Genomic DNA, 14,020 nt, shown 5'->3' on the forward strand with positions numbered 1-14,020 from the left:
TCTGGGGATAAGATGGAGGATTAAGGGGAAAAGGGAGGACCGAAGAATGGGAAATAAGTTTCAAAACCGAGAGAGAGAGAGTCTACAGCGCATAGGAGGTGAGCGAGAAATGAAGATGAAGTGAGGCAGAGAGAAAAAGGGAAACTGGCTAGAACGTGTTGAGACAGAGGATGAATGTTTGAGGCTATAGCTTATAAAAACTCCAATAAAGCCAGCTGGCTCTTGGCTGCATTGGAAAATGGAAAAAGGAGGCTTTGAGTGGCAAGTCCAGGGGCCAGTGGAGCGAGGCGGGGCCCGGTGAGGCCAAGCAGTGGGGCAGCCCCCCTTTGTGAGCGAGAACTCATTTACAATGGTTAAGGCAGGGTGAGCCACACTTAGCTGGGCCAAAACAGGACTGCAGCTCTCTCCTGCAGTCCTCACCACTCCAATCCATCATGTGTTTGTAATGAAACACTGGGTAGTCATAAAACACAATTATTCATCATATTCCTACAACAATAATATAGGCACGCTTTCTGGTGTGTTTTTCCCTTTCAACAGCTCTATGCATGACTTACATACAGCACAGAGCTAGCCTTAAAGCAGCATGGGGTGAAGTTGTAGAGGAAATGACCCTGCTGGGCAATGATATGACTAAGAAGATGCTCCGCTCACAGTAAACACCAATCCTGTCTGGCTGGGCTGTGGTAATGAGTGAAGAATCCTGCTGTGGCCTCCCCGCCTGCCACTCTCCACCTCCAATATTAACATCTTTTCTCAAAGTCAGGCAAAGGCAGGAAATGCATCTGTTGTTCAACCTTGAAGATGAACATGTTGCCTCTAAGCCCTTTGGTTCCCAACCATGTGACCATTTAAAGAAATAGTTCAGCATTTTTGGGAAATGTAAAGAAATTAGCTTAGCTTAGCATAAAGATTGGCGGTAGGGGGAAAACAGCTGGGGTCTGTCTAAAGCAGCGTCAACCGAATATCTTTGGTTTGCCATTGATTGAATTTTTTTAACGATAATGGAAAAATATGAATGCCGTCCATCAATTTGACAGATGAGGGTGATATACGGTTAGTGTTTAGAAAGCATAATATTTGTGATGCGGTTGATAAACAAGGTTTAAAAAAAGAAGGATTGATGCGGTGGAGGATGAAGGACTAGCAAGTAATACTTATAATGTTTATCAGCCAGCTGCAGCTAATGTTACAGGAGAAGCAAGTTACAGCAAGAAGGTAAAAATCTGCTTTGTGTGCTGTTGACATGAAAAGTGACCGCACCGTTGGTGTTTCTGTTCATCTTTTCTCTCTGTTATTGTTATAGAGTTGTTTTTAAAAATTAAATGCTAATGAAAAGGCTATTATGTCTTTTTACCATTAAAAAATTAAAAAGGCAAGTAAATAAATTATGATGGAATTTTTACCACCCTGTCTGTCAAAATGATGGACAACGTGAAAGCCTATAATGTAACCTCTGGTTTATAGTGATAAAATACACCTACAAACACATCTAACACTCACTAATTAACATGTTCTATCTTGTCTGTTTAACCCGTGCACAAATAGAAATCTAAAAATTACAATTTGTGGTTTCAAGGACCAGTATTAGAAACAAAATCAACCAATCACAGAGACTTGCTGTCTCCACATGCTGCCATAGTCCAGACGTATATTACACTTCTGGGTGTACATCAGCTATGGTGTAGCTGGCATAGCTTCAGGTCGCCGCTTTAGCTAAGCTGTACCCACTTAACAAAAAAATATCACTCTAGAAGAAAGCTACGATTATGTTGTTGCAATTGTGACCCACTGCCAAGACAAAATGCTTAATTAATTTATTAATTTAATGCCCTAAAATTTGGTGTAGCATAAATCTTTTTACTATCGTATTAATCATCTTGCTACCTGTCAAATGTATCTTGTGATTCCTTGGGGGGTTCCAGACCACCTGGTTAGGAAAAAAATGCTTTACATCATAAACATGTCAGGTATGTGCTTTGGAATTGTTTTGCCACAATGAGAAACCACTCCCAGGAGGAAAACCTTTTTATTTTTGGGCCATGAATACAGCATTACCCAGGCTAAAGCATCTCCTAAGGGTATGATCAATGTTTGAATATATTTAGCAAATGTGTATTCTACCTATCCCACTTTTCTGATATCTGTGAAGTGTTGAAAAGTTAGCAAATGAAAACAGAAGAGAGTTAGTTCTCTGCCAGAGCCATCCAGATATTTCTTACACAGTCTTGTCTTCTTGGCAACAGGGCCCTCTCACTGTGATCTACAAATATAGACCAGAATAGGCTTCATCGAAAGAACTGCCATCACTGGTGCTGAGCAGTGCAGACAGATTGAAAAGGTGCTGTATGTATGACTGCTAACATCCACAGGGAGGGCGTGAGTCAGTAGATTTGGCCTGAATTAAGAGCCGATGCCCGTTGAAAGATGGGGCTCACCTCGCCGTTACCCATAAATCCCAAATGCTCTCATTATTAAGTGAATTCATCTTGTCAGGGGCCGGGACGTGGCTCAATTTAGGCTCCAGATTGCCATCCAGCTTTATTGAGTGGTCTCTCTCCTCAGTCAGAGGGAGGAGACGCCCTTGCCAAACGAGGCTGGCGCGATGACGGGCCGCCATCGACATCTTTACAGCTTCATCCTCCACTGACTTTGCATACACTTACACCACATACTCTCACATTGTGCTGAGTCACTGGGATTTGGTACCAAGAGTTTGTTTTGTTATGGGGGGAGGGGGGGAGGGGGTGGTGCATTTGTGTAAATGTGTGTGCTTCCTCAAAGTATGTCCATTTATCATGTGAAGTCATGCTTTGGTTCCTTTGTTTTTGACAGTGAACAATGAAATGACAACCGGCCAAGTTGCTTCGTTCGATAATTTTAATACCAGCCTGTTGTTTACTGTCCCTGCAAATGCATCAAAGTCCATAGATGCAAACATACACCTCTTTATCTTTGTGTTGGTGCACTTGGTGGCCTGTCATTATTCTGCTTTGCGTCCTCTTTAACATAGCTATCAATGAGGAGCCCTGTTTTCAATCCTGCTGGTTAGCAGACTGAAGCCAGCACGGCCACTGTTGCAGCCATGCTTGTCACGCTGGGTGTGTTATCATTAATGGGAGGCAGATAACAGGGAGAAACGAGACACGTGGCAACTCGGCCGTCGATTTAGCAGCTGTGTCTTCCTCTTTCTCCCTGTCAGAAACTGTTAGGTGTGTTGTTCTTCAGCGTCATAGAGTTCAGTGTGTTTTAGGGTTGCTGAATGGTCTGTGTGATAAGCAGGGGGAGGATTTATTTCTGAGTGGGTCTGTGTGAAAATCAAACACAGATTTGGTTAATTTTATGTGCGTTCAGGCTCAGCTGTCCATTTGGTTAACTTGTGGAAATAAGTTGAGGGGGTTTGGTACAATGAATGCTGTGGCTAAGGTTTAAAGAGATCGTTTCGGCTTGTCTAATCTAGAGTATATAATAGATATTTTAAGAGTCTCTAAACCTCTTAACTTCTGCTGGCTCCCTCCTTCCCATAACATTTTAAAATTGCAGCAGAGAGATTTAAATAGGGGGCGTGGCCTTTTAGTTACAGAGTCGCCACCACATATGTCACCTGCCTCCAGATCAGCCAGTAGTGAAATTCAACTGCACTGGCCTGAATCACAACTAAATATGCATATATATAGATTGTCTGTTGAAAAATTGGATGGGGGTTTAGTTACTCTATAAGAATGGTGTTACTTGCATGGGGTTTTAATAAAAAAAATCTTACTGTGAGAGCAGATGGTACCTTTAAATGTACCCTGTGAAGTTTTCTTGTAAACAAACAGTTATAGTATATGCCTTCAGGGTTTCCCATCAAAATGCATTGTGTAGATTTTTGTGGTCTAACAAGGATTGTGGTGAATGCATTTTTTGAAGCCAATTTTTTGAATATTTGTTATAAATGGCTAACAAGTAGAGAAAAATAGGCATCTTGTAGAGCAATATTCTGGTGGGGGTTACTGTGAGACTGGTTTGCCGCACATTTTTTAATGGAACTGCCAACTGTACACAGAGTAGGATTCAGTCACAACAGACTGCAATTTTAACTGCTTTTGACTTTGATTGATCAGGGAAACTCACATGCTGACGCTCATACATGTTACCAAAATATTTACATGAATATACTGTATGTGTATCACCTACACAGATTGATTATAAAATTGCTTCCTCAACAGTTCATACCCTGCAAACCGGATTATTAGTAGTTTTTAAATTATGCTAAAATTACATATCTACTGCACTTGACTGACTTGGAAACAAACCAAAACGCTCCTTTTCAAGTGGTCTCCATCCAGTTGTGTGATCCACACCAGAGTTTGACTGACATCTTTCACACCACCCTGAACAGATCGTACTAACAGGTCAAACACACCAGGGTTTGTTTAAGCCGGCCCAAACGTTAAGTGTGAAAGACCCCTTAGTTCCTTGTTAGTTCCTGTGGCCCTACAGTTCCTAAAACTATTTGGTAGAAATGTGCTATTGGTTTGTGTTTTTTTTTTGCAGCGTTTTTATATGTTGTCAAAGTGGTGAAGATTTTTTCTTCATTTGCTAATGTTTTGTCTGTTTCTTTGTGTTTTTGTATGCTGCAGTGTGTTGAGCTCTCTCTGCCCCTATATTGGCAATTTCAAACACTGTTAAAAGAAGTTCAAGACAGTTAGAGGTAACTCCCCTTAATTCTTCCACACCTTCTTTACCAACTACAGAGCATTATGAAGTTCTTGAAAATAAACACATATTCACTACTTTCTGTGTGGCTTGGAATTTGCTCATACAGTCTTACAACCATGCAGTAAACGCTGATACCTGCCACACACACAGTGCTCACAATATAAACGATATCTCTCCAACCATTCACTGCTGCTGCACCTCCCATTTACAGCAAGAGATCTCCCAGATAACCCACTATCTCACAAATTAGAATAGTCACTCAGCCAGCTCCTCTTCAGCACATTCTTTAACGGCTGCAGATTTGTGACAGTCTCAACCGCCAGGATTCAATTTAAATCTCCACTTGACATGCTGAGTATGAGATGGTGCTTTTGCACAATCTTTCTTGTGGAGGTGACAAGGATTTTCCGCCAAGGCAAGTCTCTGTGCTGAGTATAGTGCCTGATTTGGAAATGCCCTTATGTACAGGGCTTGACCTTGCGTACTTGTTTTACAATGCAGTTAAATTGGTGGCATTTTCAAACTCACTGTAGCTGCTGATGAGTTTCATAGTTGCACAGCTTTACTTTCTCATTAAGTCTAAATGTCAGACACTGCCACAGATGGAAGAGCTAGAGTCATTTAACCTATGCTGTGACAGTAAACACAGGTACCGCCATCAACCATAAAGTGGTACAGGTATAATGATTTGGGAGCAGATGTCAGCTTCACTGCCAGTGGGGAGCTTTTGAAATCACATATCATAAAGTGTGAAATCTCTCAACTTAGGTCAAAATACTGAAGGTTATTGACCTCAAGGTACTGCGCAGCAGTGGGCAGCACAGTCATTCACTACATTTACTCTGCAGTGCAAAACTGCCATATGACTCAGCAGCTTTTATGAGAAATAAAGGTGTGAATCACACAACAGAGATGAAATTGGAAATGCTTGGAAGTCTGCATTGAAAATGAATAAACGTTGGGAACTCGCCACAAGTCAGTAGAATTAATGAACCTCTATGAATGTCTGACAGGCTACACAACAAGTCAGATTTACTTAATACCGAGGAGTGACAGAATTTCGATTGTTTCCAATTAAGACTGTTGCCAACATTATCAATTAATACACTGTATGGATTATTTTTAATGTTTAGTCCGCAAAATGTCAGAAAATCTTTTAAAATGCTCTCTTTGAACTCTCCCAAAATTCTTGATATTTCATTTGTTGTTCATCCACTAATCAACAGAGTATGTAGGATTTAGTGGCATCTAGAGGTGAAGTTGCAGATTGCAACTAACTGAACACTGCTGAAGTCTGTATTTCACGACTTGGGAATTAATTAGTTTATTGACCGAAAATGAATCTGATTATTTCATGCATTTTTAAAGCCAAAATGCCAAACATTCTCTAGTTACAGCTTCTAAAATATGATTTGCTGTTTTACTTTATCTCATTTGAGAGTGAACTAAATATCTTTGGGATTTGAACTGTTAGGTGGGCATAACAAGCAATTTGAAGATGTCATCTTGGACACTGAATGGGCATTTTTCAATATATTATTTATGGACAAAACTGGCAGTTTAATTGATATGACAATATTAGTTGCCCTGAATAAAAACACTTGAGAAAGCTGCAATACTACCCCTGGCCTGCATTATGTAGGGTGTTGTGTCATCACTTTAAATGATAAATATGTATTTATAGCGATATTCTCTGCACATCACTAATCCTGCCATCTTTGTACTATATGTATGTGTGTGTATGCCAACAGGATAAATTCAGTAGCGATTTAAACAATGATGATGATGATGATGATGATGATGGTGATGGTGATAGTGGTGATGAGGAGCAGTGAGAGTGGACAAAGATAAAGGTATGAGGTTACAGAGGTATGGTTGAGACTGCAGTGAGCTATGTTGAGGTTTTAGTGACACCTGCTGGAAGCTTGACAAGCAAGAGAGCGCCTTCTATAACTGCTACATTTATCTAAGTTTTACCAACAGTAGGGTGTCGCTTTCCTTTCCAAGTCAGTTTTACCAGTAATCACATTTACATATGTCCAGCAGCAGCCGCCCTGGTGAGGTAGTGAAACAGCAAGCTAAACATGGATTACAGAATGTGCATAATGAAAGAAAGGATTTCACAGAGAATAATCCATGAACACAGTCCACAACACACAATTTAATTTTAAAGACCAACATATATAGATGCTGCTGTGGCCTGTTGGATTTACAGGATTGTGAGTAGACTGACGATGTGCAGGAATGATGCAACACTGCCATCTACTGTTTGAAAGCAATAAAGAAAATGTCACTTAATATTTACTTTCCTAAAGGTTGCCTCCACATCCAAAAGCAGTTTGTCGTACATAAAGTGCATTTGGTGCAGATCCTGATATTTTATGTGAAAGCTGTTTTACAGCTGTAATAAGAATAAATTGGGACTGTGACCTAATGTAATTTGGATATGCGAGGTGGCGGTGGCACCATTACGTGGGGAAAACCCTGAATGATTCACAGACGTAGTAGATTTTTATTATGTCAGAAGTTCAAGTGTTTTATTGCATCAGATCAATTTGAGAAGACACACTTTTATCAAGATTTAGTAGACTGACTTTCAGGAACACAATGGCATTAAAGGTCATTATAGATTCAGGACCTGCCTTCACATCACATCAGCATGGTAACAAAATCTGCTTCCTTACATTTTAATAACCTTTTCCAAAGTTACATTATTCATGTGTTACTCATTGCATTACAACAATGGCTGCTCTGACCCATACACCAAGAAGACAAAAACAACTGCTGAATAAGCTCATGATCTCATGAGGGTTACCTCCCCGGGTTAAGATTCAGCAGATATATCAAGTGCAGCGGACAGTGAGTGGACTATAACATTTCAGAGAGAGAAGACAAACAGTTTGACAGAGAAGAGAAGGAGGCTATCAATCTCGAACAACAATCTCTGAACAGAATAACAAACTGTGACACCAATTAGACTGCCATGGCGACATGATCTTCACGGGCAATTCGCACCTTAATTCATGTGACTCCAGTGACTCTCAAATGACTGCCACCTAATGGCTCTCATGTGACATTAAGGTGTGGACCACCCCAAGAGGACAAAAGGCCTGGAACAACCAAGAGTCACATGCTGCATTTAAATGCATTTATACTATGAAATGTGGCATGAAATTCTTGACACGCACGAAATGTACCTCAGGGTCATTTTGGATGTGTCAGGCAATGTTACAAATCTATGAGCAAGACAACTTTATATTTTTTTCTTTTTTTTTAAATATAATTTTATGGATTGTGTCATTTCAGCATCAAGTTATATATATATGTGTGTATATGATACTAAGCCTAACCCAATAAACATACCACACAAATATATAAATACACACATATATATAGTTTTATATATATATATATATATATATAAATATAAATAAATATGCCAAACAGTAGCCCTGCTCATTTGTAATGTTTTCTAACACATCCAATTTAAACAGTTTTGGCAAAATCTTCAATGGTTGTCAAATTTATCCCATTTACCTCACGATATATATTATTATATTGCACATAGCTGACACCAATTACAGTTTAGTGGCATTAAATCCTTTAGTGTCATGAAAGAAAATTCACCCACATCATCAAAAATATGAGACACTCACATATAATAAAAATAAAAAGTGCAATTAAAACTCATCAGCATCACGTATGGTGTAACAAATGCAGCTTGGCAAGGCATCCGTTATGGTGTTCTCTATCATAACTACAGTCCACATAACAAACCTTATCACTGCAAGACATATGGATACATTTATGTTAATTAATATTTGACTCACACACAGAAAGATCCTCATGGCATTATTGAGTGTTACAGAGGTGTTTGCATATGTTTCTTATTGTATCTACTGTTCTTTTTTTTTTTTTTTTGTTGAGTATAATTTCCCCTGCAATTACAACACATCTACTATTTAACTTAGAGGTATACCGGTGCATACATCATATGAGAAAATATGTATAAAATAATGCAATTAACTGTGCTCCAATGCTACTTTAAGCATCACACCAGACAAATCTAAAACAAAAACCTTGATGACTACTTTTCCTATTTTTAAAAAACTATTTACGTGGCATCATTAAACAATAAGGTTGAATTATTGCCTTGATATCTGATTGTATACAGGCAAAGCTTCACTCATAAGCACCCGAATGTCAATCAAGGATTTAATCATGGAAGAAGTCATCAAAGTAGAAACAGCCTTGCTCAATGCACTTCAGCGACTCAATCACCATACATCTGTTTCTGATAAATCATTACAATTGCTCCATTTTCACACCTAGAAAACCTAAATGACACTACCTGGCCATAGTAATTCACACACTCAGACTAAATACAGACTACTGCTTGCTAGCTGATTAGCAAAGCATTGATGATACAGAAACACAAACAGTTGCTTTTCTCATTAAACCAGCAATAAACATTAAAGAGGCAATAACAGAGCGAGCTGTCTCACCCTGAAGCAGGTGTTTGTTCTCTGCTTTCTTGTGTAGAAGAAGACATACAAGGCACTGAGCTGATTTATCTTCATATTAGTTCATGCTTTAGGCCAAACTTCAAAAGCTCTCACAAGGGTGCATCAGTTAAAGGTGCAGTCAGAGATTCTAATCCAATACACTATATATCTCCTAATCCCCATGTACATTTCATTCAGTGTTTATCCACTGTATTGTGTAAAGTATCTTCTCTCTAGTGTATATATGTAGACATGTAACTATGCGTTTTATAAATACAATAAAAAAAGGGTTCACCCTCTACTTTTTTTTAGGATGGACAGAGGTTTCCATGGGCAACCACCCTTGATGCCCATGTTTCACATAGCTCATAAGACCTCGCTATGAAGTCAACATCATTAACAGCAGGCTCAACTTTCTGCTTTGCACACGATTAATAAATCATAAAGCTTCGGCCGTAGATTAACAATTTCATCGGTGCCACTTATTTCATCAGTATTAGAGGTTAAAGTTGTTCTATTGGTTCTGACCTCATTCAAAAATTCATTATAACTTTTAATTAGTAAATCAGGCCTTGTTATATTCTAATTTCTTTTCATTTTGACTCTAGCACATACAGTACAATACTTTTGAAATGCTTATTCCCATTATGTATAATACTGTATATTTTACATACCATATTTACATTGTTTTTCCACTAAGGCCAGAATAATCAAGCCTTACACTTTTGCTATTGTTCAATAAATAATGCAAGTAACAATCAAACACATTAAAACACATCATAGCAATAATCATATGGTCTGTAGTAGCCATCCTGTAATACTGTAAATCTCTATGTTATATAGGAGAGCAAGTCAAGCCAATACTATGTAGCTTCACTGTGTAAAACTGTTTACAGGTAATTTACTTTACTGAATAGACAACAAATTATTGGCTGAGGTTTCTGCAAATGACATAAATGCAGGTTGTCATATCCTCAGTGAAATAATTTATAGAAGCCAGTAATTCATCCTCATTTTGATAAGCTACAAATGCCATGTAGACATTCAAAATACTACATTTTCTAACACTACAGTTTATCTCAATGCCAGTGCCCCACACAGTAATCAATCTTACAATATTAACAGTTGGATTATACTTAATATTCCAATCTACTGCCATTCCTCCAGGTACTGAACCTTGAACTAATTCCCCAACTCCAGGAATTGTTTTGTGTAAAGAGTACAAGCTTGCAAGATCTTGCAGTGCTAACCATGTCTTTTGAATTCTGATGTTACAATCCCCAAAAGGCTCTTCAACCACAAAGCTCCCTGGCCAGAATTTAAGTAGGGACGTTGCAGTTGCATCTGATGAATCTAAGATCTTAGACTACATTTAATATATTTCTTCATTAAAATGTGTCATGCATTTCTTGAAATGTATTGTAGTACAGAATACATTTTAACAAGTGGCGTGCTGATGCAACGCAGTCTTTCCCAAGTGTTACAAATTAATATGGTAATGATATTCTAATGGCACTCTAATGATATTTTAATTATTCTGTTCCATTTTGTTTCTGTTTCATAGCATTAGATGCATATCGTGACATGAAAAGTGACAGTATGACCTCTGAATCGTTGCCCACATCTCTGATTTTTTATTTATTTTTCCAACAAAATAGCCAGTTCAGTCTGATTATCAGGCTTGCATATGTGCTGCAGTAGAACACATTTGATGCTCCATATCCCCTCCATATTGCTTCTGTGTCATTCCACTCTAGCATTTCCTTCAGGTGAATAGAGTTCACATGTTCTCCTTGAGAAAATCTTCCACAGTGTCTCAATCTGAAAAGATCAGCAAAGACAAAAAGGTCAGAAGTGATCGACCTGAACAACACTGATGATGCTATCGCAGCTGACTGACACATTCTGCTGTGTGTGTGGTTGGGAAGGTTGGAGAGGCAGGTGTGTCTCTGCATCAGTGCATGTACAGTTGGTGTTTTGCGGGCAAACGACAATTATGTGACTATTTGAACCATGAGTAATTTTCCTGGTTGATGAAGCTACACAGAAAGGTCTTCTGACTCATATTATCTCTTTGAACTAACATCTACACTACCAGGGGAATGCCTCAGACTGGTTTATCCCCGCCCCTCTCACAGCCTGCGCACTGTGGCCTTTGTACCACATGATGGCACTACTGCACCACCTATAGGAGTCAAGACCCCTTAGTAAGACTGGAAAATATGTGTGTACCAAATATAGGTGGGGATTGTTATTGTGATTCAGCTCCTCACCACCGGAGTGAGACCTCTCAGAGGCACGCTGGGTATTTTTCAAAGATGGATGGAGAAGCAACAACAAATGAAAAGCCTATGGGTATTATGAATTAGATTTAGAGGCTTAATTCTCAAGTGAGACTGAAAAAGGGTGGTAGGAAAACATCCATATACAGCAGTTCAAAGAGAGTGGTACAGTAAATAACATGTTCAAGGACGAACTGAAAACCTGCTTACAGTTTCTCAGCATTCACACACACTAACACACACAGCCCTTGGATTCTTGTTCCTTTACTTTTGTTTGGAAACATACTTGACCATGACTGAGGTCAGTTTATGAAGATTAAATGGATGTTTATGCATACTCAAATGAAAACGATTGCACTAATATTCTACAGCAAAAGAGTACTGACATGAAAATGTGAATGTGTCTTTGTTTAGTCAGTTTAAAATTAATGAACTTCTCTGACGTATAAAGCTGGCCAGCTCAAATTAAAATGAATGTCAGGTAATCTGAACCATGACAGTGAATTACTGAATAAGCAGGTCTCCACAGGAAGACTGCTGAGCGGGAATATGTCCGGCCTTTATGGCAGAGGTTTATAATTAACTGATGACTTCTCCACTCAGGTGCACTATTTACACACATAAATGGATAGGCTTTGCACCAAAATTATTTCCTTTGTACAGTGTATAATAATCGACTTCTCAAAAAGCTGACGTGCAGAGTTGTAAACTGCATTAAAGAAGGCGGGTGTTCAGTGCTCATACTCATCCAATAAATTGTACGTAATGACAACTCACTGCTCTCTTATACTACTCTTTAATTTACTCCTAGTTCTGCTATATGTTTTCTACATTTTTGTTTTTGCTGTTATGGTGTAATTGCTCTTACAACACGGATCTAACCTTGCACAGAGATTTAGTTTAACTTTAGGCTTTAGGTATTGAGATGATCTTCTTTTAAAACTTTCTTTAGAACCATAAATAGCCATTAAAAAAGCAAAAAGCTTTCATTCTTTTTTTTCTACCTGACACGCTTGTTTTTGCAGGCATTGCAATATTGTTTACTGAGGATTAACCCTAACCTTAATGTCACCTTTACATGCCGTGACATCTAACCCTAACCACAAACCAGAGCAGCTGCAAACAATCACACAGTGATAGTTTCACACACACACACACACACCCCCCATGATTATATAAACACTGTAAGTTTTACTCAAACGGTGATTACAATCAAACCAATGCCCTACAAGATAGATATGCCCTTTTCTGTGTGCTGTGTAGTTAAGAAACCACCCAGTTCTGAATAATAGATAGATATAAAATGTTATACGTTATATAAATGTTAACGTCATACATCTATCTGAGATGAGGATCCGAGCAGTGACACAGCCTAACGTGAATCCCCAGTGTCCTCTAAAAAAAAGTTTGTTTCGTCTGTGTCGACATATTCCCAACAGCACTGAGTTTATCAACCAAGATAAAAAAAAAATTCGATATAAGCTATCTGGTTTCTCCAATCTCTCAAATGAGACAGAATTGAAATATGCTGATCATGATGAGGAAATAGAATATGCAAGCAGTAATCTTAGAGGTTTGCAACAGGAGCTGCTCTTGGGAAGGGGTAGGTAACATGATCACTGCTGATATGAGTGAGCACTGAAGGCTTATACTACTTGAGTCTGTATGATGGTGTCTGAGAGGCTCTGCTGTGCCAATCTGAAGGTCAAACAGAGTGTCACTCCTCAGTGGTGGTCGGGGTGGCGGTGGTGGTGGTGGGGGATGTTGTACCCTCCATCGCCCCGGTGGCACCAGGTCTGTCTGTCTATGAGCCCGACTGCAGTACAACAACCTGACACTGGTGCGCGCACTGCAGCTTCCACTCCATCCTACTCCCATTAGGGTCTGCACCAGCCACAGTCAAGTCAGCCAGAGAGAACCAGGCCCAATCAGGAAATCAGACCTCCGGCCCTTCAAAATAAATGACCCGATGATTCACTACTAAATTGTAGGTAATTATGTGAAAAATACAGCCACTGTATTTAGTAAAGCGTCTGGATCTGTACACAGAAAATGAATGGCGGGTTTATTTGTATAGCACTTTTAAAGCTCATCAGACATAGGTCTACATATATTCAAGATATTTAAGAGGAAAATTAAACATATAATCGATATTAGTAGGAAAAATTGACAATAAAAATAGCTGTATAGCAAAACAATAGCCCCAACTTTAACAAAGGAAATAAAACACTTATTAGTAGATATAAGGTACAGGTGATTTATTATTCTGTAGCTTATATTAAAGCTATAAACGCTAAATTAAGTAGTCAAATATACCTCAAAACACCTAAATTAAGCTCAACAAAGAATTATATGCAAAAAAAAAGTATAGCACAATTATCGGACATTTAACTTAGAGTTCAAACTCAGACCACAGCCATTTGTTTATATTTAGAGTTTAAATTTTTTTATCTAAACTCCTATTCCCTATTAATTTGAAAAGTTGTGTCCGGATATGAAGTCTCCCCCCTCCCTCCCTCCCTCCCTCCC

The sequence above is a fragment of the Morone saxatilis genome, unplaced genomic scaffold, assembly GCF_004916995.1.
Source record: "Morone saxatilis isolate NCDOM2014 unplaced genomic scaffold, NCSU_SB_2.0 Contig7, whole genome shotgun sequence".
NCBI classification, from domain to species: domain Eukaryota; kingdom Metazoa; phylum Chordata; class Actinopteri; family Moronidae; genus Morone; species Morone saxatilis.